Source organism: Euprymna scolopes, chromosome 38, assembly GCF_053919585.1.
Source record: "Euprymna scolopes isolate OS-2025 chromosome 38, ASM5391958v1, whole genome shotgun sequence".
NCBI lineage: Eukaryota > Metazoa > Mollusca > Cephalopoda > Sepiida > Sepiolidae > Euprymna > Euprymna scolopes.
In genome coordinates this window covers 41,052,774-41,075,689 of record NC_136519.1, presented here as the reverse complement: position 1 = coordinate 41,075,689, position 22,916 = coordinate 41,052,774, and the positions used below count along the sequence as shown (strand labels likewise).

General features: G+C 32.2%; 1 protein-coding gene across 9 annotated transcripts in view; it reads right to left on the bottom strand.

Annotated features, from left to right (window-relative positions):
* LOC145263135 (zinc finger CCCH domain-containing protein 10-like) overlaps nt 1–22,916 on the bottom strand; it is a 714,599-nt gene that overhangs the window by 605,163 nt on the left and 86,520 nt on the right. For 2 of the 9 annotated variants that reach the window (XM_080120101.1, XM_080120093.1), the window contains exon 2: nt 13,485–13,645. The exons of the other annotated variants lie outside the window; for them this stretch is intronic. The gene's annotated coding sequence lies outside the window, so the exon portion shown is untranslated. The remainder of the gene's footprint in view (nt 1–13,484; nt 13,646–22,916) is intronic. 9 annotated transcript variants of the gene reach the window in all.

The following is a 22,916-nucleotide window of genomic DNA, read 5'->3' as shown; positions in this document are numbered from 1 at the left end:
TTAAAAATTGGTGACGTTGCCACAGCACCAACGTTACATATATGTGAACTGATCAAAAATAAACTAAGATGATTATACAAAATGTATAACAGCTGTTTTTTTTATTTTAATTTTGCCTATTTTACTCCTTTAAATCTATTTTACAGGCGAAAGGCCCATAAAAGAACAACCCGTAAAAATCCATTCATTTTAAGCCCCTGACGCCGCTCTACGACTTTTTGTTTCGGAAGCGATAGTTTGAAAAACTGAAGACGCATAGACAGATATAGTGAGTTTTATAAATCATATATATATGTATATGGAGAGAGACAGAGAGATTAATAGTGGGATGGATTAAATAATGATAAACGAATATAGACAATATTATTTTAATATGTTTCAAGAATTCCAAGTAATAACGACTCGAAATTGTGTAGGATCATTTGAAGGACGGTCGAAACTTAATGCATATAAATATCTTACAAAGCGCAATGTTCAGTAATGTTTTGTGTCTAATCTTTGCCTAAAATTTTTATCACATTTATGCATACAGATGTGACAAAACACCTGTCTGCTGATAACCATACATGCACAAATCTATACACGTGCTCCTGTGTGTGTATCCGTTTCAAAGGTTATTTGATAAGATTGAAACCAATACTTTTGTTTCCCAAGGACAGAGGACGCATATTCTGTTGATAAATATGTGCATATGGTAAATCGAATTAGAATTGCATGAATGCATTCACGTCGGCAAGCATGCCGACCCATACATCTCAGTGGTTTTTAAGTCGGAGTTTAATACAACTATTGAATTACCAAGGACATCGCCACGCATAATATGTTTTTAATGAGACAGGGTGTGTGAACATCGCATGCATACACGTAGACACAAACACTCATATTATAAGCAAACATATATGTGTGTATATGTGTGAAAGACAGAGTGAGAAAGTGAAAGAGAACGAGAGAGAGAGAGAGAGAGAGAGGGGACAAAAGTAAAGGGGAGCAAAAGATGGAACAAATGTGAGTCTTCGAGGGCTTACAATCTTTAAAACTATATAAGAAAAGAAACAAGTCTTTGATTGAGAATACTTTTTTTCGGAAACGCCCATTGCTTGCAAGTCAACTCATCAGTTCCAATCGCTGCATTATTTATGTTAGTCCTAATATGGCGGGGAGCATCAGTTGTTTATCATGGAAATCTGTTTAGTAATTTATATATATATATATATATATATATATATATATATATATATATATATATATATATATATATATACATATAAATATATGTGTATATATATATATATATTGTGTATATCTATTTATAATTATAAAGTGGTCAATATCATGAACTTTGGAATACAGACTTTTCCATTCATTCACTATATAAAACTACTTCATTTAATCACATGAAGTAATATACGAAGATATTATTTTATGCGCAAATGTTTAGTATCTACTTCAACAGCCTGGCGAATTCTCACGAGAATGAAATGTAGAATATAAATTTACGAAAATAGAATTTTTTCTTTAGAAGTTCAACCCGATTAAGAGTAGTAATTTATAATTAAAATTACATTTATGTGAAAATATTGCGTAGAACTTTATTATATACTCAAGTCAATAAGAGCGAAAATGAGAGGAAAAATAAAAGAAGCCCTTAAGACGATAACATTACGAAGCTAAATGCTTGGCCTTAGAAGATGAGAAAAACAACATTATAAAACTGTATGGGTATATCAAGATAAACAAGCTTAAGAATATTTAGATAGGAAATGTAAAATCGAAACAAAATATGGAGTGAATGTATTGGGATTATTAGAACAAGCAGGGATAAAAAAACGAGGAGTGTTGGTAAGTGAAGAGAAAAAAAAACCAGCGGGGAAATGGATAAGAAAACATAAAAGCGTCAGTAAAAAGAGAAACATATGATAAAATATGCAGAGAGAAAGCAAAAACTCATTTCAGTTGAAAAAGATGTAACAGTTCAAAAGAAGAAATTAACTGACACAGATCTTTGGCAAAGTAATCCGAATGTGACAACAATAATCCAACACGGGTTGATACGAGAATTAATTGTCTGTAAAGTAGTTCTCTATAGAAATACAGGTGAGGCCACAGTAGTCTAATAGGAATCCTTTCAAAATTAAACTTCAATAGAATGAATGTTAGATAAAGTAAATTCAATCAAACCTCAGAGGTCAGAGACGGCGTCAAAAGAGCTTCTAGGAGAGAATGCAATATATAGTTCCCAGATAAGACACGCCTGCGGCATATTCATGAAGAGTAAGCTCAATAATATAGTGTAACCTATTGTGTCACTCTGCATAAGAGATTTGCATGTGGAATACAGAAAAATAGTTGATCATTTTATATATATATATATATATATATATATATATATATATATATATATACACACACACTAGCAGGCCTCAAGGCATTGCCTGGTCGTAAATACTCATAAACGCTATATTTTAATTAATGCAGAAAGTGAAACATGTGCATGCGAAGATTATGTTGTTGTTGTTGTTGTTGTTGATGTTGTTTGTTACTTTTTGTAATTAAAAACATACTCGAGCTGAGATTGTAACCAAAACTTAAAGACAGTGAGTCAAGTACAATAATTATTAGACTAACTTGACACGTGCTTTACAAAGTGTTTTCTGACCGACTTATTTTAAATATAAAGAAGTTGACGTATGGAACATGCGTGAAGGCCGCGCATGGAAATTCCTGAAACATTTAACAGAGAAAAATTTGAACCCCCGCCTCTCAACCAATTTTTCAATTCTGACCTCTTGGCTACCTCTTTTTGTGGATGAAAACTGATTACAATGTTTCTCACATGGTTGAATGCTCTATATACAAACGTTCATATCTGTGAATCGGGAATTCGTTGAGTATATAGGTTGAGAAAATTCCACTCACACAAAATGAAACTTTTATAGATATATAAATCTATCAATGTACCTATTTACTATGCCTCCCCACGGGACAGAGTTAGACACCAGAGTCGTTTTTTAACGTGGAGAAAAGGTACAAAAATAAAAATTGTCTCAGTCGTTAAGGATTTCTCCTCCACCGAAAGAGAACAAGAAATAGAAGTGCAGCATCTGAAGAACAGATACTACACTTTGATCTTGTTTATATATTTTATTGAGAAAGAAAAAAAATTGAACATAAAAAACGCACAAAAAATTCAATTCAACAAAATTAGGCACAAGGCCCTACAAGAAATTGGGAGGGGGAGGGTACAGGGTCTTTTTGACTATGTAACAGATGAGACTTTGAAGTCTTACTCTTGACTGGCAACATTTACCAAAATACCTGAATCACTCTGTGGATCCTAATCTAACTAGTAACCCCAGCGTTCAATGTAAAATTTAACTATGTACAATTTGTATATTCATTTCTGTATGTTGTGTGTGCATTTTTTTTTGTGTGTGTGTGTATGTGTGAGAAACACTTTGATCTTGGCCCGAAGGCCAAGTATCAATGTAAATTAACAGTAATTTTGCTGTAATTTAAAGTCGTATTCATCTCTCCAATATTTATTTCATTATGTCAACACTTCGGTACATTTTTATTTACAGATCTTTTCCGCTTACGGGAAACAGTCAATATAGTGACGATAACGTATAATATATACTAATGTAAACTCATCCGAGAAAACAGGGACTTTCTTATGTAATATGGGAAATAAGCATGAATAAGAACTTAGATCGCGGGTTTTCTTCAGCTGATTATCCTTTTTATTTGGAAAAGCTATTCCTTGCATTATTACCGGATTCATTTAATTTGTATAGTATTAATTGTTGGCTGTAAGCTTAAATAGACATGCACATAAAAAGGCTTTTAAACTATTACTATATATTATACTAGCGAGGGTACCCGGAATTGCCCGGATGTGTCGAAGTGGTGAAGTAAGGAACACCGGGGTGGGTGGTTACAAAAATGTGGTAGTAGTGGGGTTCCCCCGTGTTGGCCGGGTGGAGTAAGGAACACACGAGGGATAAAGAATTGGAAGTATCGGGAGGGTAGGTGAAACAACTGTAGGCAGTGTGGGTGGAGAGAAAACAAGTGGTAGTAGGCAGGCAGGCAGGCTCGAACCCATAACGCGAGGAAGGAAAAGAAAGTGACAAAGAATCTGACGTTTTAGCCGATGTCTTGAGGCCCCGACCGTAAATGGAAAGCGTTGAAATTAAGCCTAGTCAATCAGAAGCTTGCCAAAATGTCGACTGAAAAAACGACCCCACCTTTTACAAAACGGTCGAGTTTAGAGTGAAGATATGTTTGTTTTCATTACATTTTCACCTCAAACAAGGCACATAGCCACTTTGATGTAGGGGGCTACTAACAGCGACATACGCTACAGAGGTACAATGTGGGGAGTTGGGCAGCAAGATGTCGATTCACGTTACACTTGAACTTCTGCATGTTAGTACACTTGGGAAAGTAGGTCCCTGGAAGGAAATTTCAAAGTCTAGTGATTATGGGGAAGAAACTACTGGAGAAGAAGGCTCTCTTGTATCTAAGCATAAAGCGGGGGAATTTTGCTGCTTGACGGGTTTGTCTGGGTAATTAGGGGTGTACTTAATGTTTTGGCTATTTTTTCGATATTTGTCGTCCGAGGGACGGAGCTGTAAAACTATACACATCTTCTGAGGATCTGTCGAAATGTTTTGCGAAACATACAGACACACACACACACACCGTTTGTCCATTTATATATAAAGATGTTTACTGGAGTTTAAACTTCAAAGGTTTATTAAAGTTGTGGGTGCGAAGTTTATTATGTGTATATATTAAATGTGATTTAATATTATTCTGGTGACATTTTGTTTGGGGGAGATAAGCTTTTGTATCACTTTAAAACGTATTCATTAAATTACATTATACACGTGAGTGATTGTGTGGGTGTGTGCGTGTGGATTTTTGTGTATGCTACCGTGTGCGTGTGTGTATTGAATTGAGGTGTACGTTATTTAGTTTCAAGAACGTAGTCTGGAAAGCGTGGCGTGAGGATGTATAAACCCCTCTAGCATAACCAACTGCCTAGATACTATCCTCGAATTTTAAGGTTTGTCAAGACAAACTTTGCCCGCGGCTACTTTTCCCTTGAATTAAACCATGTCCAAATATTCAAAGTCACATAGCATTCGCAGCCGAAATAGGATTAATTATTTTTCCGGGCTCCAGTAAAACTTAGTGATGAAAAAAAAGAAAAGAAAGATATACATTGTTAGTTGGGAGAGGAACTTATAGTCTAAACTTATTTATTAAAAAGGCTTTAGAAATAATTGTCCTGAATATGATCTGAATCAATATCTTATGGTGAACCCCCACTTTGCGGGCTTTGAGGAGTGTGGATCCACCCTTTGATTGCCATTGGTCCCAGGTCCACTCTGACTCGGGGCAGTAGTACCTGTTGAGGTCCCAACTATGGGTTAAATAGAAACCAACTTGAAAAAAAAGAAAAACCCGAATATTTTCTATTAAAGATTTTTTCTTCAAAATCACTGAATTCGCCATTAAATAACCTAAAAAGGGTTGAAATGCCGTAAAATAAGTAAAACCTACCTTTAAGGAATAAAAGAGATTTTTAATGGAATATCCAAATATTAGCCACAGTAAAGTAGTGGTTTGGTTTCTGAGAAGTTCGTGTAAAGTAAGCCGAAACAGAAAAAAAAGACAGGTTAGCCGCCCCTAGATGCAAATAAAAGGTTAAACGTAATAACAGTCTTACAGCAACGCTTATTCGAAAAAAAGTCTGGTAGAAAACTGTGGCGAGGAACATGTCGCAATGCCCTGGTGGGATTTGAATATAAACGAGAACAAAAAACTAAGTGAAACAAGAGAAATAAAGAAAGAATCGACTGACAAGCCAAACAATATTGCATCAAACCATTTATTGAGTACTGTCCGCTGCCAAATTTGCAAATTCTCTGCGGGACTGTATTCCCATGAGGGTCATGAACACCGAAACTGAATTTTGTTCTGAGACACTCATATATCGAATGCGACGGGGAGGGTCTATTATTATTATATAATTTATAGAAAAATTGCAAAAATAAATATTCAAAACGTACAAAAACAAAACTTATTTCAGACTTTTTTTGTAATTTCAGATCTCATTTGTTTGCGCGAAAATTCCTGTTGTTCTATATATTTCCCTCACTTTAAAACGAAACAGAAGTTATTTTTTATACAATACATAGAGGGTGTCCCAATAAAAAGCATACGCTCTTTAAATGGCCATAAAACCAACATTTCTTATGAAAAAGAAATGTTTCATACATCAAAATGCTGTGAACAAATATAGAAACCAGCTAATTATCGACAGTGGTACAAATTATTGGCCATTGTGGTCCATGGACAGCTGACAACGCTTACTGATTGAATCGAAAGCATGTCTAATCCGTCTAATTCGTATGTTGACACATCTTCTTTCAATGGTTGCTTTCAACCCTCTCATTGTAGCTCGTTTTGTGGTCTGAACTCTGTATTTAACATGTCCACACCCACATCCCTCTCTGAAAAAAAGGAAAAATCCATGAGAGAGGTCAAATCCGGTGAGTGTGGACAGTACTCGATACTTTCTCCTCGTCCTAACTATTTGTTTCGCAGGCTACTATCAAGATATACTCGCACGTTATGATAGTGTGGAAGTGCTCCATCCTGCTGGGGTCCTGGATATGACCTTAAACTATATCCAGTGGTGAGGCTCCAGCTTGCAGGCTTTGGGAAGTGTGAAGCCACCCTTTAATTGCCATTGCTTCCAGGTCCACTCTGACCGGAGTAATATTACCTGTTAGGGACCAAACTCTGGGTTAAATAGAAACCGACTTGAAAACGAATAATATATTCTATTAAAAGTATAGGTTAAATAGAAACCGACTTGAAAACAGCAAATATATTCTATACACAAATTTTTCTTACATCTTTGGATTTGGCATTAAATAATCTGAAAAGGGTTGATATGGCGTAAAACAAAAACAACCAACCAAACAAATCAACTCTTCTGCTGAAAGTTGCATTCTTTATTCCTAAACATCTCTTGGAAATTTGGTATAGCGTATTCATGTAGCAAGTTGTAAGAGTGTATACATTTTATTGGGACCCCTATATATATATATATATATATATATATATATATATATATATATATATATATATATACACACATATGTTTTATTTTTCATTACCGTTTTTTTTTTCTGTTTAGTTACATCATTGTTTCAGCTATGCGACCGTTATTTAGCCGTCATGTAGCCTCCTAAGATTTTACAGAAATGTTCCACCATAAACGAACATTTCTGTAAAAGTCTGAGCAGGCTACGTGACGACCAAAAAACGGTCACGTAGCTGAAACAATAGTGTAACTAAAAAGAAAAAACGGTCATAAAAATAAAACGCATATTTGCTCTACAACAGTATTGATCACTTTCTTCAGGTTTTGATTAATTACCATTTCTACTATATATATATATGTATATATATATATATATATATATATATATATATATATATATATATGGAAAGGGTCAATATAGACATTACATTTCTATATTGCTTTCCATGAAAAAAAAAATCTGATTACTTAATTTTTAGCACAAGCTCACCCAGAAAGACACACCTATTTCTATCGCTGAGTTGTGCAAATGTGTCGGTGGATAGATCATCAAGGAAGCATCCATCAAGCAAACCTTGCCTAATCTCGCAGATCAACAAAATGTGCCGTATATTATATCATTTAGAATACGAATTGTTGTCGGAGGTGGAAAAATCTCAAACCTCTACGACGTTTCACCTGTTTAGTGTGTGTTTTTTTTTTTGTTTTTTTTTTCGTTTTGCTTTGGGTACAGAGAGGGAGTGAGGAAAGTTGAGCATTGCCAATTTTTACTCTTGAAGCGACACGTTTTCAGCTCCGTTTTTACTACGCACACACACACACATATATATATTTCACGATTTTCTTGGTGGTACAAAACATTATTAAGGCAATCATTAAAGGAAGACGTATTCCTTCGGAATTCATTTTATATTTAAAAAAAAAAAACGAGGGGAAAAGGAAAAATGATAGCGACAAAAAAATAACAGTAGGGAAATAGAAAAAAAAATCCAAACGAGTCAATTAACATGTTTCGCCCTCACTCATCAAAATTGGAATCGAGGGATTTATTTTTTAGTAATATCTAAAAAAAAAAGAGATGGGAGCAAGAGCAATCGCATGGGGATGGATTTTAGAGGCTGGGGTTTATTTTCACGTCCCATGTTTTTTCTTCATTTTAATTACATTAGCTATTTTTACTTTTGTATTACTTCATTCTTGCTCATCAATATTTATAATTTCGAGTGTATTTTTGTTTTTTTTTGTTTTTTTTTTACAAGGTGGTCACCACTTATCAAGACCCGGAAGCCACTCCGGGGTAAGGGCCATTGTAAGTGCAGTACCTTAGTGTGGAGATTTAATAAAGTTTCTACTTAAGGGGGCGGTTCATCAGGAATTTGTTTACGTTGGGCTTGAAGACATCCAAGTTTTAGTCAGGTGGGAAGCAGGCAGACGGAACAGAGTTCCACAGGCGTGCAGTTCTAAAAAAGAAGCTTTGTTCATGGAATCTACGTTTTGATTTAGGCACAGATAAAGAGTGGGGAAAGTTTTTGACAGTGGATGCAGCTAGACGGGTTGTTTTCGTAAAAGATTGGCGAGGGGGGGACCAGAGATTGGAGTTCAGACGAACACCTGCCATGGAAATAACGATAAAACAAAGATAGGCTTGCAACGTCTCTTCTGTGGGAGAGAAGTTGCAGGGAAGAGAAAAGGGCATCCCCCACTAAGCCACGAAGTCTATGTTGTACTCTGTCAAGGCAGGATAGGCTGTTTTTAGCAGCTTCTGCCCATATATGGCAACAGTATTCCATCCTTGTATTTTTCTTCGTGTCTCTTTGCTTGATTTTGTTTTCTCTTCAACCGATATTTTATTTTCGCAATATTGGAGCGTTAACTAACCGTATCTACTAAGTGAGGTTTTATTTCTTACTAGCAAATTTGGAAATACTACAGTAATTAAGAAAATAAACTATACCGTAATTATTACAAAATAAAATTTAACGTGCTTCGAGGATCAAGGATGAGGAGATATGTTTTGTGTACAACATTCACACCCTGTGTTTGTAACCAGTTATTTCCCAAGAAGTGTCGAAAGAATATTTTATTTATAAACGGTATCCAATTGCACGTATATCCAGCCGGGGGAGATGCCAACGTAAGGTTTTTACACTTTGCGCACGGATGTTTCGGTGTCCTCCTACATAGAGCGTGATGTATTGCCAAATGCTCACCAGACCGATTCAATCAACACACCACTAGATGTGTTTAATTAATGTCTCACAGTAAGATAATTAAAGTGCTTCGTCCTGGTTTTCCCCTGCAATGCAATAAGAATATATGTCTACTAAAAGCTAGAAACTGTGCGAACAGCGCATATAGAAGAATAAAAGGGGAATCGTAATAATAATATTAGACGAAGAAACGGTAAGCAGACAAACAGGCGTATTTTACGATTAAATAAGAAATCCGTGACCTGGAAATGAAGAGAGATCACACTCGAAGAAGGGGAAGCCGCTTATTTTTCTCACTTCAGAAAGTATGTTACCCCCGACAAAATAATCTGTATGCACGGAAGTCACATACAGCCTAAACAGAAGTACTGTTGACACATCAGGGTGAGAACTTCGAAAAGTACCCTTTGTTGTCTTGACAAGGTACAAAACCGTATTCGAGGTGTATTGAGCGATAACGTTTTTGCCTTCCTAACCCCTCGTTCTAAGTAAAAGACGTTGCGAGTCTCTCTTTGCTCTATCTATATTTCATGCAAATGTTCAACTTAACTCCAATCTATACCCCCCGCCACACCGTTCACCATAAATTCTCGCCTAGCTGAAACAAGCGTTAACAACTTTCCTCTCTCCCAAACTTCGACCAAAATTAAGCGAAAATTCTAGGAGAAAAGTTTATTTCCTAATACTCTTTGTCTTATAAGCGCGCAACACCGTTTATCTGCTTCTTGCCAGATTTTGTATGGTTGTCTTAAACACTTGAGTGAATAAATTCCTATCGAATCGTCCATTTTACCCTAAGCCAAGTTCCACTGCAACCGACCTAGTTTTACCATCTACCCAACTCTTAACTCTTATCTTGAGTGGTTAAATTATGACTATCAAAGTAATAGTATGTATGTATGTATATATATATATATATAATTATATATATATATATATATATAATTATATATATATATATATAATTATATATATATATATATATATATATATATAACGTATAACATAAAACCTGAAACTGAGTTATTTCCTAATACTGCCGAATATCCGACACACCAGTAAAATAATGAGTAGACACTTGAGCATGAAATACAAATATTGTCTCATAGAAGAGCAACGTGGGCTTTAATTATGAAACAAGGTTAACGAGGAGCGACGTGCGTGAACCCATCTCGACTTGACATAAAAGCCCTCGTGGCTTCCTAATAGGCGGAATGATTTAAAGCTTTAGATTTTTGTTGACAATATTTACCAATGATTACTTTAGAGATAGAATAAATAAGCTGACAGTCGACACATTGCCTTACGATTTTTTTCCTTTCTATGACTCATTTACGTGCTTCTGCCCTGCATGCCGTATTGTTTTGAATTGAAGTGGTATGTAATGGGTGGTATTAAGATGACGTATGTATTATTCTTTGGTGTTGACTGTTCGTATTAGGAAGAGTCTTAGTGTGTTCATGTGGGTGATCATGTTGTGGGATGCTAGATATTATATATATATATATATATATATATATATATTTGTTGTGAGTGTTCATATTTTCTTACGATGTTCATGTTTTATTTGAGACAAAAACAGGGTATATATAAAGAAAGAGACGGTTCTGTATATATAAATAGATAGGATGCAGGCTACTATAGGAGAGCCTAGCATGTAATTCAATGAGAGGAGATTTATGAATATCTTGATAGATAGATCGAGAGTGCGTTTGACATTTACGTTTTAACAGTTGTACATTTTTATGAATATAAATTCATAGTTATACAATTTCACTTTACCTTTGTTTTGGTGGAATGACACAACACAAGACGGCAGTTATAAAAACACACGATGATATGTTTATTTCTTCGACTGGTCGGACATGATTCTGTATTTCAGGGATTCCAAATTTTACATGATTACCTCTAAAACCTCTCGCTTCCTAAAGGGTGTCCTTGCTCTAACTGAGAAACGGTCTAAACCTCTCTGCTTTTTCCCACTGACTGATCTGATTCTCCTCTAACTACGAACTCTTTCCTATATTGAGAAATCACACGTATGTCTTGTCAACGTGACCACAAAGCACGTGTTTCAAACATGCGCGATTTGCACGTTTTGAAACCATTTCTGACGACCAGGAAATTTCACAATCTCTTTGTTAGTTTATAACTAATTACCTATTTTTTTACTTACATAAAAAGGGGATAGCAAAACGCGATCAAAAACGAAAAAAACAATCATAGGTATAATGCATGCAGATTTCAAAAAATATTTAAAAGCAAATCAGCTTGATAAAATTGAAAGTAAGAAATATATACCGGTATCATATCATTACAAAAGTATTGGTGGCGTGTTCCATTGTTTAAAATTCTTTTTGAGGTGATGCATGTCTAAGTTTCTATATAAATATATACACATGTAATGATTGCAACCTCTTGTCAGACGAGTGCCACTCTCTCAGACACTTAAAGTCCATGAGCCTAAAAATGACTTTTTTGTTGTTTTTAGTCCTACCAGTGAATTCACACGCTCAAGCAGATATGACACTAAAGACGATCATTGAGATCAATTATTACATATTTCCAGCATTTCAAGCCTCCGCACGTCACAACTTTTCCATCGCCACGGGGCCATATTTATAGAAAATGCCTGAGGGAGTATCTCTACACAGATGATGTTACAGAGTCTTAGCTTTTGCGACAGCTAAGTCCCTCTTTCGGTTCAAACATGTTGAGATCCAGCAACAAGCAAGAGTAAGATAGCAACCAACAAGTTAAAAGTGATCCATTAGGAAGCTTAACAATGCAATTTTACAAAAAATATTAATATTGAATTATTTGCGATATAAGCGTTCGCGTGCCTCACAAAATTTATGAATGAAAAAATATATAATATAATAAGGCATTATAGTGGAATATATTATTATTCAAATTTCGTATTCTTCATCTTCAAACCCAGACTCTCTTAACACACACACATATATATATACGCAGGCTCCATTAGCCTTAGACAGACTATGGATACCCACTAAGGACTCTCAGCGCGTGAAATATTTGTGACAGGAGGTCAGCAATCTCTAACCACACCATTACTGAGCCGACATTGTTAAATACCAGTGGCAAGTGAAGTGTACAATAAGACTAGAAACAAATTCCGAGATAAGCGGAGAGATCACACATCGCCATGAATTCGCAGATGGTCACACATACGGTAGTAATAAAACTCAACAGATTTTATTAGAACCAATGCGTCAACGAGATTATGATATATATATATATATATATATATATATATATATATATATATATATATATATATATATATATATATATATATATTCTTAACCCAGCCCTGACAGTCGTGTTTTTTAAAATCTCTCAATTTCTTTTTTCAAAATACAAAGTCTCTTTCTTTTAATAATATTATTTGAACGCATTCACTTTTTCATTGTACTCATTTGTAAATTATTCCACGGGTTTCTGCCATTTGGATTATTTGAACCATCTTCCAATAACACGAATCTCTTGGATTTTTCTTGTGGAAATGAAAATGTTTATCAACTTTTTTATTTTTATTTTACCATTATTCGATATTTTACCCTTCACCAGATAATACATTCAGGTGGAATCACTTTTCCTTTCACCCTATTCCCTCTACTTCAATATTTGTTACCAAGTAAGGTCTATGACTCACTTGTAGCTTAATAAAATACTTTCGTACGTAAAATCCGATCCCGCATTTTGCTATCTCCTAAACTCTGATGAGAAGAAAAGTATTTCTTCGAAACCCCGCGGATTTAGGGCTATCCACTCATTCTGTACTTCTTTTGTAAAATTAAATGTTTTAACTCTTTTTCAAAGTGTTTTAACATGATTTATTAATTCCTTGTTCTTATATATATAAATATATATATATACATATATATAACAATACATACGCAATCTGCATGATTTAAAATAGCATGATTAAGCGTAGTGTACAATTGGGCAACGTAGGGCGTCCAGCAAATATATACATAAAATATTCATCTGCCAGAATATAAACGCTCTACAATTGTCGGTTAATCGGAGTCCTGCACGGTAAATGGTTATTCCTTCCAAATGTAATCAAATTTAGCGGTACCCGTAAATTCGTTGAACATAAACTCAATGAAAAATAACATATGACTTACCGCTGTAACCTAGATTCCACAGTCTCCTTTGAAGTAATTTCGCTTGGATAAGCCTATTGCGATCTCTCCCAGAGGGCACTGCTCACGAATGGTAGCGGCAATAGTCAGTACTAGTGCTGGTTCGCGCGCGCTGTTCAAATTCTCGAACGTTTGGGTAGCACCTCATATAAGGAAAGAATTGAGAAGTTGAAGATAAAAATTGTGAATTCACAAAACATTCGGGAAACAGACAATCAAATGTGTTCAAAATGCGTAATACAGGAATTGGCAGGCCAAAACTAATTAATTAACGAATATCGTTGTAGTGGGTGGTTATAGGTAAAACCTCTGAATATATTTATGTCAAATAGTAAATATAATACTAAAGCTAATGATGTATTGGTTGATAGCACAAATTGGTTGATAGCACGATTCATTAATATCTTTATATATATATATATATATATATATATATATAATAGTCCTCTTTCATCTAGCAATTAATGATATAGATATAACATTTTCCATGATTTTTTTAAAGTGCCAACAGAATGTAGAATACCTAAGGTAATTTTTTGATTCAATTTAAATTAACCGTTATGTCTTACTTTGTAAAATTTATAAAAGTGCACTTTGCATCTTGTACCTTTATTTTTAAATCCTACATTAAAAACATTTTGTTTAAAAATTTTCATGCCCTGAATGAATTGCTTTCCTAACTTATATATATATATATGGTCCTGGACAAAATCATAAGACCACTTAAGAAAGTAAGCGTTTACGCATAATATCGAAATTTTAATTAAACAAATGGTTGAAAGCATTGCCTTCAGGTATAATATGATGGGGAAAACATGAAATCTCCTTCATTCGAAACCTTAACCCTTATCTAATAATTATTTTTTTAAAAAACGAACATTTCCACCCTGTCAAAATAATAAGCCCACTTTATTAAAATCGGCTAGTTTTAAAAAAAAATGAATACGAAAAGCTTTCTCTGTCACTAAAAGCAACTTGTTAGTTGATAAAAAAAAACAAGAAAAACATCTTACTAAATTATAAATAGCACAAGGGAAATCATTATCAGAGTTTGAGAAATTAATAATCTTGGAACATAATAGGGGTGGACTCTCATATAGATCCATTGCAAATGAAGTGAATCGTAGCAAAACGCTCATCACAAATTTCAAACGCTCATCACAAGAAATCCAGATAAATATGGCCACAAAAAGAGTCAAGGTCGACAAAAAAAAATAACTCCATCACTGAACCGCCGTATCAGAATAAGTTAAGAAACCCCTCCAGTATGAGCTCAAGTCGATTGAAAAGCCAAACAGTAGCAGATGTAGCCCTAAAACCATAAGACTGCATCTGAAAATGAAGTGTTTCAATCATTTAAAGCGACTGCAGAAACCACGTCTTCTTGAACAGCACAAAACTAAGCGACTTATATATGCCGCCAAATACCAGACTTGGGATGAAAAGAAGTGGGAAAATGTAATTTTCTCCGATGAGAAAAAGTTTAATCTAGATTGTCCAGATGGATTTCAACAGTATTGGCATGATAAAAATGTGCCCAAAGAGACTTTTTCAACTTGGAATAGTGGAGGAGGGTGTTTAATGATCTGGGGTGCTTTCTCGTCAGCTGTGACCCTAAAGCTGCAAGTAGTGAAAGGTCGCCAAACATCTTGAAGTACATTTCAATGTTTGAGAATGCTGCTATCAGAACTGAAAGTCCACGTCTGTGTAGAAGAAATTGGATTTTCCAGCAAGACAACGCTGCGATACACACTTCTCGACAAGCACAAGAATACTTTTCTTCAAATAATATATAATTGTTAGATCATCAAGAATGTTGTCCGGATCTAAATCCGATTGAAAATCTTTGGGGATAGATTGCAAAAGAAGTGTTCAAGGATGGGTCCCAGTATGATTCGATAAGGAACTTTCTGATTCAGTTTTCAGTACATGGGATACAATTCCTTCGCAACTGATGAAAAACTTAGTCGAAAGCATGCCGAAGAGAATTTTTGAAGTAATTTGTAATAATGGATGCAATACTAAATACTGAGACCCTTTTTAGTAATTTATAATTGCCTTTTGTTAGATAAATTATCGGTGGTCTTATCATTTTGACCAGGGGAAAATGTTTGTTTTTGAAAAAATAATTATAAGATTAAGTTTAATGTTTCGAATCAAGCAGATTTCATTTTTTTCCATCATATATTCCCTTTTGGCAATGGCTCTAACCATTTGTTTGATTAAAAATTCGATAATATGCGTAAACGCTTACTTTCTTAAGTGGTCTAATGATTTTGACCAGGGTATATAATTATATATATATATATATATATATATATATATATATATATATATATATATATATATATATATATATATATATATATTCGATATAATCCGTAAATATACACCGTTAATAGACAGTAAACAATAAACTGAAATGACTGAAGTACAAAAAAGGTATTTTACTCTATAAAGTGCACTTCGTAAATTAGTTAAACTGCGAATTAGTAGATTACATCCGTTTATTAAGCGGTATCTGTACAGCATCTTTTTATAACTTTTTCATTCTTTCACTCTAAAAAAGTAGAAGGAAAATTTGTGTATTTCATAGAATAAATACAATAATTTTTTGCAAAAGACATTAGTACGTGTGAAGCATTAATGAGGTATTGCTTTTTGTTTCTGTTAGGGAACCACATTATAAATTATATTTTAAATTAGGCCCCGCCAAAAATGGCCGAAAAATCAAGTTGTTGTTATTTAAAACGAAATTACATTTATTAAAATCCATTATTTCTGAGTAACTTTTTTTCCAGAATAATAAAAACCTGAATTTTATCATATAGAAAACCGAATTATGTAAAACTTTTTCTACTATTTTTAATTAAATTTAAAATGTTGAATTTTCCCAAAATGTTAACAATTGACATTTTTTGTCTTGCACAAACACGTACATAAATATTTAAAAAGAAGGTTTTTGAAATAATTAATTTATTTATTTGTTGTCTAACTAAGATTTAAGATTATTTTCTATGAGAATATGCAAAAATATTATAATATAAGTACCTGGATTTCAAATAATTCCACTTATTCATATAGGCAACCAGTTACTTCGCGTCGATCTAGAGTCTAGATCGACAATGTTTACGTTTGTATTTGATAAAAAGCAAACTATGGAAGACCAAACAAGGCTAAAAAAATCTTATTTTTCAGTGACGAAAATTTCAATGTATTACTAACGCTGAGGCTGGCCAGTACCAGATGGGTGACCATTTGTATGAGTTTGGTTTTTAATGTGTATGTGTGTGGGAGCCAGGCTCCCCAAAAGAGTGGGGGAGGCAATTTAAAGCAGAATAAACAATTATTTCAGCGCGTTTGGTCCACCGTCGTCGAAAGGCGGCAAACGTTTTCAAACGGGATCGAAAAAATGATGCTATTTTTAACACAAAGGGCACAATACTTATCGAATTTATTTTGTATCGATTCGTCAAAGCATGCTCTGTTTAAAAATGGTCATGCATTATTCGGCTCGCTAAAAAAAACTGTTAATTTATTAATAAAAGATTTTAAAATGACTTTTTTCGTATAAATATTAAAAAAAAAATTCTTGTTTTGCTTAACTTAAATTAATTATTTTACTTAACATATTCACCGAATTTTACACTTCAAAACTCAAAAGCGGGATAATTAAACACAATCGAAGTTCTGATATTCAGACGTCAAAATAAGGTATGCAAACACTTTTTTTAATCTATAATTCCGTCCCTTACAGCAACACAATATGTTTTGTTCAGTTTCAGATGATTATTTTAAGCATATTTGTACTCCCTCAAAACAATGGGGGTTTGTAAGAAAAAAAAAGTATATATAAATATCGTTTATGAAAAATAAGTACACTGTAATAAAGTTCATTCTTCTCTTAATAATCGCTGAAAATTTCGTATTAATCGGATAATTACCTGATATTTGGAAGATTTTTAAAAATACGGTCCGGCAAAAAGTACTTACCTACCCCCCCAGTTTTGGCGGTGCCTAGTTTAAATGAACCACATTATAAATTATAGTTTAAATGAACCACATTATAAATTATAATTTAAATGGACAACATTATAAATTATAGTTAAGGATTTGGTTGGTTGTTTTTGTTTTACGGCATATCAACCCTTTTTGGGTTATTTAATGCCAAATCCAAAGATTTTGAAGAAAAAATGTTTTTAATAGAATATATATGTTGTTTTCACGTCGGTTTCTATTCAATCCATAGTTGGGACCCTAACAGGTACGACCACTCCGGGTCAGAGTGGACTTGGGAGCAATGGTAATTAAAGGGCGGCTCCACACTCCCCAAAGCCCACAAGCTAGGGCCTCACCACTGGATATAGTTTAAGGTCATATCCAGGACCGATATAGTTAAGGAAGACAACAATATAAATGATAGTTTAAGAAAACTGCATTATGAATTATAGTTTAGGAAAAATGAATTATAGTTTCAGACAACAACATTATAAAATTTAATTAAATAAAACAACATTATAAATAGTGTTTAAAAACAGAACATTATAAATTCTAGTTGAAGAAAACAAGAATATGAATTATATTTTAAAAATAGAGCATTATTAATTATAATTTAAAGCAACTTTATAAATTATGGTTTAAGAAATGAACATTATAAATTGTGGTTTAAGAAATGAACATTATAAATTATAGTTTAAGAAAAGAAAATTATAAATTATAATTTAAGAAAATACTATTATAAATTATACTTTCAGAAAACAACATTATAAATTATGGTTTAAGAAAAGAAAATTATAAATTATAGTTTAAGAAAAGACCATTATAAATTATACTTTTAGAAAACAACATTATAAATTATGGTTTAAGAAAAGAAAATTATAAATTATAGTTTAAGAAAAGACTATTATAAATTATCCTTTTAGAAAACAACATTATAAATTATAGTTTAAGAAAAGAGCATTATAAATTATAGTTTAAGAAAAGACCATTATAAATTATACTTTTAGAAAACAACATTATAAATTATGGTTTAAGAAAAGAAAATTATAAATTATAGTTTAGGAAAAGACCATTATAAATTATACTTTTAGAAAACAACATTATAAATTATGGTTTAAGAAAAGAAAATTATAAATTATAGTTAAAGAAAAGACCATTATAAATTATACTTTTAGAAAACAACATTATAAATTATGGTTTAAAAAAAGAAAATTATGAATTATAGTTTAAGAAAATACCATTATAAATTATACTTTTAGAAAACAACATTATAATTTATGGTTTAAGAAAAGAGCATTATTAATTATAGTTTAAGAAAAGAGCATTATAAATTATACTTTTAGAAAACAACATTATAAATTATGGTTTAAGAAAAGAAAATTATAATAAATAGTTTAAGAAAAGACCATTATAAATTATACTTTTAGAAAACAACATTATAAATTATGGTTTAAGAAAAGAGCATTATAAATTATAGTTTAAGAAAAGACCATTATAAATTATACTTTTAGAAAACAACATTATAAATTATGGTTTAATAAAAGAGCATTATTAATGTAGTTTAAGAAAAGACAATTATAAATTATACTTTTAGAAAACAGCATTATAAATTATGGTTTAAGAAAAGAAAATTATAAATTATAGTTTAAGAAAAGACCATTATAAATTATAATTTTAGAAAAAACATTATAAATTATGGTTTAAGAAAAGAGCATTATAAATTATAGTTTAAGGAAAGACCATTATAAATTATACTTTTAGAAAACAACATTATAAATTATAGTTTAAGAAAAGACCATTATAAATTATACTTTTAGAAAACAACATTATAAATTATGGTTTAAGAAAAAAAATTATAAATTATAGTTTAAGAAAAGACCATTATAAATTATACTTTTAGAAAACATTATAAACTATGGTGTAAGAAAAGACCATTATAAATTATACTTTTAGAAAACAACATTATAAATAATGGTTTAAGAAAAGAAAATTATAAATTATAGTTTACGAAAAGACCATTATAAATTATACTTTTAGAAAACAACATTATAAATTATGGTTTAAGAAAAGACCATTACACATTATACTTTTAGAAAACAGCATTATAAATTATGGTTTAAGAAAAGAGCATTATAAATTATAGTTTAAGAAAATACCATTATAAATTATACTTTTAGAAAACAACATTATAAATTATGGTTTAAGAAAAGAAAATTATAAATTATAGTTTAAGAAAATACCATAATAAATTATACTTTTAGAAAACAACATTATAAATTATGGTTTAAGAAAAGAAAATTATAAATTATAGTTCAAGAAAAGACCATTATAAATTATACTTTTAGAAAACAACATTATAAATTATGCTTTAAGAAAACATTATAAATTATAGTTTAGGAAAAGACCATTATAAATTATACTTTTAGAAAACAACATTATAAATTATGGTTTAAGAAAAGACCATTATAAATTATAGTTTAAGAAAAGACCATTATAAATTATACTTTTAGAAAACAACATTATAAATTATGGTTTAAGAAAACATTATAAATTATAGTTTAAGAAAAGACCATTATAAATTATACTTTTAGAAAACAACATTATAAATTATGGTTTAAGAAAAGACCATTATAAATTATAGTTTAAGAAAAGGCCATTATAAATTATACTTTTAGAAAACAACATTATAAATTATGGTTTAAGAAAAGAAAATTATAAATTATAGTTTAAGAAAATACCATTATAAATTATACTTTTAGAAAACAACATTATTAATTATAGTTAATGAAAAGAGCATTATATATTGTAGTTTAGAGAAAGAACATCATAAAGTATAGTTCAAGAAATAAATTATAAGTTTAAAAAGGATATCTCTAAAACTCTATGATATATTAGCATGAAAGAATAAGAAACACGTGAGGAATGGCGTTCTGTCTTTTTTCTATTGACGAAAGCTGTTAAAATACTTTTTTTTATCGGAAGAAACAATCTCTTTTAAAGGCTGAGGAATCCCAGTTATCTTTAAATCATTGCGGATTATGAAAGTTTAAAGTTTGTGTTTAAATGGGTTAAAGCAACAGCGTTAGTCACGATATATTTTGCAGACTTTATTATATATTTGCATGCAAGAGTAAAAGAAAATATGCCAAATCTATTTCTCTATTGTTTTGGCTTTTGGCGAAAATGTTAGACATATTAGCTAAAAACGATCGTTTTGAAATAGTGCCGACTAATCTTTATCTCTATATTTTTGCGTATTTTCAAAATAGAAATATATTATGCATTAGAAATTTAATTAAATAAACTTTTAAAACTCTGTTACTAGAGATTGGTCTTCTGCATCTCAGTAGAGACCAATTACTCAGTTATGAATTCGATGTAATTTACTTGAATCCGTGATATATTTAGGAATTGCTAACCATCTCAACATATACCATATACTTAATGACAATCAATATGACTTGTTTTCAAAATGTTACATGAATGGCCCCAGTCTTAAAAAATAAAAACTTTATATCGCCAAGTTCTAGGATCAACCTTCATCCCTGGCCAGAAATTGAAGACTAACATCGTATTTGTTGCAAGAGTAGCTGAAAAAATGAATACGTAATTCTACTGCTCCAGAAGGTATTTTACCCCGGACGCAACCCTCTACATCCATAAGAGAATAGTACACCCTTAAATAGAGTACAGAACTCACGTCTTCATACGATCTGCTCAGAGTACCCTATCTTGCCTTGAGTGAGTACCAAAACCAGCTTTTAAGTCTAGTAGATTACGTTATTTTATTACTTTTTGCAACCTCTATCCCACAGAAGAGACACTACAAGCCTGTCTCTTTTTTCATATTTTGTTCATGGCAAGTGCTATTCTGAGCTTCACTTTTGGGTCCAGTTCTGCATAACATTTACTAAACTGCTAGCTACAACTACTGTCAAACTTGCCACCATTGTTCATCCAGTGCCTAAATCAAAGCACAAATTATATGAGGAAAAATAAATCCTAGAACTGCTCGCCCGTAAAACGTTGTTCCGCTAGTCTGTTTCAAAGCTGACTACAACATGGTCGTCTTGAAGCTAGATTTAAATATGATTGATCACTCGCCCCTTATATAACCCAAATCTATCTAATTTCAACCGTTAACAATCACTACCCTGTTGTCCCAGTGACCACACGACTTTGATTAACCATTTTTTTGAGTGGTCTTAGGGCCTTGGTAAGATCTAACTCATGTAAACAAATTTTCCATGGCAAGTGCTCGCCTAAGCTCCAATCTCTGGCCCCCCTCGCCAATCTTTCACGAAAAACACCCTAGCTGAAACCGGTCATAATTTTCTTTATCTGTGCCTAAATCTAAACGTAGACTCCATGAACACATTTTCTTTCTAAGAAGTGCACGCCTGTAGAACTCTCTTCCGTTTGCCTGTTTCCCACCTGACTACAACTTGGATGTCTTCAAATCAAACATAAACAAATTCCTGATAAGCTGCCCCCTTTAAGTAAGACACTTTATCAAATCTCCATTACTAAATATTACCACGATATTATCCCATTGGTTACTGTACACGCCATAACTCTTATCCCCGAGTGGTTCCCGGCCTTGATAAGTGGTGACTACCATGTAGAAAACAAAAAAAAATAACTGTACCGTAAGAATCTGATCCATCAAAATGTTCTTTAGAAAACTATTCCGATCAAGAAAATAGGGGAAATGAATCTAAATAATACATAGAATAGTTATATTATACGTCTACTCTTACACAGGAAGGCTTATGTGTATGATAGTTCAGGTGCATCTGCTAGTATATGTTTGTTTGAATGGCTACAGATATACTACTGCGATATTCATCATAGCGAAAGCGAGGGGTTCGCATAAGTAATGACATCGGAAAAGGTCTGATAGATTTGAAGCACATTTTTCTTTTCTTACTGATTCTATTTTACAAAGAATCTGGGGTGGGGGGGAGAACACAATCTTCAGCAGAAGAGAATATATATATATATATATATATATATATATATATATATATATATGTATATATATATATATATATATATATATATATATATATATATATATATATATATATATATATATATATATATATATATATATAGTAACGCCAATGGTATTAAACGAAAAAAAATAAATAAACGCGTATATCGCCGTTCGAATATAAAGCCGCCTTAGAAACTAGGCGTCATATGTACAATTAATAAAAACCAAAAGTGCTTCAGAAGAATAAAAATTATGAGGTTTTGCATAATAAGGTCTAGGAAAGGAAAGAAAAATTCTGCAAAATTTGCTAATGCTGAAAACGATTACTTTAATCGTTTTCTTATTTTCCTTCTTTTTTTTTTTTTTGGATTAGTCCTATTAATACAATTATAGACATTTTATCTACCAATAAAACT